Below are 3,724 nucleotides of genomic sequence, written 5' to 3'. Positions count from 1 at the left end.
CAGCTCAAGAATTCTGGCGTTTAACGCCGGAACTGGCACAAGAATGGGAGTTAAACACCCAAACTGGCACAAAAGCTGGCGTTTAACTCCAAGAGAAGTCTCTACACGAAAATGCTTCAATGCTCAGCCCAAGCACACACCAAGTGGGCCCGAAAGTGGATTTTTATGTCATTTACTCATCTTTGTAAACCCTAAGCTACTAGTTCTCTACAAATAGGACCTTTTGCTATTGTATTTTCATCTTGGTTCTTCTGGTTCCCTCTCTGGGGCCGAAGCCAATGATCACCATTATCACTTATGTATTTTCAACGGTGGAGTTTCTACACATCTTATATTAAGGTGTGGAGCTCTGCTGTACCTCGAGTATTAATGCAATTACTATTGTTCTTCTATTCAATTCAGCTTATTCTTGTTCTAAGATATCACTTGTTCCTCAACTTGATGAATGTGATGATCCGTGACACTCATCATCATTCTCACCTATGAACGTGTGCCTGACAACCACCTCCGTTCTACCTTAGATTGAGTGGATATCTCTTGGATTCCTTAATCAAAATCTTCGTGGTATAAGCTAGAATTGATGGCGGCATTCAAGAGAATCCGGAAGGTCTAAACCTTGTCTGTGGTATTTTGAGTAGGATTCAAGGATTGAATGACTGTGACAAGCTTCAAACTCGCGATTGTGGGGCGTTAGTGACAGACGCAAAAGAATCACTGGATTCTATTCCGACATGATCGAGAATCGACAGCTGAATAGCCGTGCTGTGACAGAGCGCGTTGAACATTTTCGCTGAGAGGACGGGACTGTAGCCATTGACAACGGTCATGCCCAACATACAACTTGCCACGGAAATGAGTAAGAAGGATTGGATGAAGACAGTAGGAAAGCAGAGAGACGGAAGGGACAAAGCATCTCCATACGCTTATCTGAAATTCTCACCAATGAATTACATAACTATCTCTATCTTTACTTTATGTTTTATTTATCTTTTAATCATTAATCCTCCATTACCATTTGAATCCGCCTGACTGAGATTTACAAGATGACCATAGCTTGCTTCATACTAACAATCTCCGTGGGATCGACCCTTACTCGCGTTAGGTTTATTACTTGGACGACCCATTGCACTTGCTGGTTAGTTGTGCAAAATTGTGATAAAGAGTTGATATTACAATTGTGCATACCATGTTGATGGCACCATTGATGATCACAATTTCATGCACCAAGTTTTTGGCGCCGTTGCCGGGGATTGTTTGAGTTTGAACAACTGACGGTTCATCTTGTTGCTTAGATTAGGTATTTTTCAGAATTTTTAAGAATGAATTCTAGTGTTTCAAGGTGATGTTTTCATCATCACCAAAGCTGATTGATTCTCATCAATTTAGTTCTTGAATGCAATGTCCTGCTGAAGCTTGGCTAGCCATGTCTAATTCCTTTAGACTAAAGCTTTAGACTAACATTGCATGATTCCTGGAATTCTTATAAAAAATTTTGAATCTCTTTATTTTCTTTTCCGTATAAGTTTCGAAAAATCCAAAAAAATTACAAAATCATAAAAACCAAAAATATTTTATGTCTCTTGTTTGAGTCTAGTGTCTCATTTTAAGTTTGGTGTCAAATGCATGTTTCTGTTCATTCATGTGTCTTCATTGATCTTCAAGATGTTCTTGATGATTTCATTGCTCTGATCTTTATATTCTCTTGTCTTGAGTGTTTTGTTGTTTCTCATATGCATTCTCAATTTGTTAGTGTCAGTAGTATACAAACTTCTAAGTTTGGTGTCTTGCATGCATTGTTTATTTGATCTTAGTTTCATTTTGATTATTCCTCACTATTAAAAATCCAAAAAATTTTTAATTTGTGTCTTTTCAAGTCAATAATACAGAGAATTGAAGATTCAGAACATACAGCAGAGGAATCACACAGAAAAAGCTGGGCGTTCAAAACGCCCAGTGAAAAAGGAAAACTGGCGTTTAAACGCCAGCCAGGGTGGGCGTTTAACGCCCAAAAAGGTAGAGTTTTGGGCGTTAAACGCCAGAATGGATACCATTCTGGGCGTTTAACGCCAGGATGGCACAAGAGGGAAGATTTTGTTTTTAATTCAAATTTTTTTCAAGTTTTCAAAATTTTTCAAAATCAAATCTTTTTCAAATCATATCTTTTCAATCATATCTTTTCAAAATCAATTTCTTTCCATTTTCAAAAATACTTGCTAACAATTAATGATTTGATTCAACATTTCAAGTATGTTGCCTTTTCTGTAGAGAAAGGTTTAATGTTTGAATCATATCTTTTCTTGTTAGTCAAGTCATTAATTTTAAAAATCAAATCTTTTTAAATTGTTTTTCAATCATATCTTTTCAATCAAATCTTTTTAAAACCATAACTTTTCAATCATATCTTTTTAATCACATCTTTTTCAAAATAGTTTTCAAATCATATCTTTTTGATTTCTAATTTCAAAGTCTTTTTCAAAATTCACTTTATTACTTTCTCAATCTCAGTTTTCGAAAATCACCAATCAATTTTTCAAAATTTCTTTTAATTAATTCACTTTAATTTTCTAAAATTTCTTTCCCTCTTCTCACATCCTTCTATTTATGGACTAACACTCCTCCTCAATGCACAATTCGAACTCTATCTTTCTAAGTTCGAATTCTTCTACTTCTTCTTTCTATTTTTCTTTTCCTCTGACACCTCAAGGAATCTTTATACTGTGACATAGAGGATTCCATATTTTCTTGTTTTTCTTCTCTTTCATATGAGCAGGAGCAAAGACAAAAGCATTCTTGTTGAAGCTGACCCTGAACATGAAAGGACCTTGAAGCGAAAGCTAAGAGAAGCTAAAGCACAACTCTCTGTAGAGGACCTAACAGAATTCTTCAAAGAAGAAGACATGGCAGCCGAAAACAACAACAATGCCAACAATGCAAGGAAGGTGCTGGGTGACTTTACTGCACCTACTCCCGACTTCTATGGGAGAAGCATCTCTATCCCTGCCATTGGAACAAACAACTTTGAGCTTAAGCCTCAATTAGTTTCTCTAATGCAACAGAATTGCAAGTTCCATGGACTTCCATTGGAAGATCCTCATCAGTTTTTAGCTGAATTCTTGCAAATCTGTGACACTGTCAAGACCAATGGGGCTGACCCTGAGGTCTACAGACTTATGCTATTCCCTTTTGCTGTAAGCGACAGAGCTAGGATATGGTTGGACTCACAACCTAAAGAAAGCCTGAACTCTTGGGAAAATCTAGTCAACGCCTTCTTGGCAAAGTTCTTTCCACCTCAAAAATTGAATAAGCTTAGAGTGGAAGTCCAAACTTTCAGACAGAAGGAAGGTGAATCCCTCTATGAAGCTTGGAAAAGATACAAACAATTGATCAGAAAGTGTCCTTCTGACATGCTTTCTGAATGGAGCATCATAGGTATCTTCTATGATGGTCTGTTTGAACTATCCAAGATGTCATCGGACAGCTCTGCTGGAGGATCTCTTCATCTGAAGAAGACGCCTGCAGAAGCTCAAGAACTCGTTGAAATGGTTGCAAATAACCAATTCATGTACACTTCTGAAAGGAATCCTGTGAACAATGGGATGAATCAGAAGAAAGGAGTTCTTGAGACTGATACTCTGAATGCCATATTGGCTCAGAATAAAATATTGACTAAGCAAGTCAATATGATTTCTCAAAGTCTGTCTGGAATGCAAGCTGCACCAGGCAG

At 37.1% G+C, this 3,724-nt stretch overlaps 1 non-coding gene across 1 annotated transcript; it reads right to left on the bottom strand.

Moving 5' to 3' along the window:
• Nucleotides 1–3,302: 3,302 nt before the first annotated feature.
• Nucleotides 3,303–3,410, bottom strand: LOC112793353 (small nucleolar RNA R71). Its single transcript, XR_003198049.1, has one exon. It is a non-coding gene; the product is annotated as a small nucleolar RNA R71 (small nucleolar RNA).
• Nucleotides 3,411–3,724: the final 314 nt, after the last annotated feature.

This window comes from Arachis hypogaea, chromosome 3 (genome assembly GCF_003086295.3).
Source record: "Arachis hypogaea cultivar Tifrunner chromosome 3, arahy.Tifrunner.gnm2.J5K5, whole genome shotgun sequence".
Taxonomy (NCBI): Eukaryota; Viridiplantae; Streptophyta; class Magnoliopsida; order Fabales; family Fabaceae; genus Arachis; species Arachis hypogaea.
This window is presented reverse-complemented; position numbering and strand designations above follow the sequence as displayed.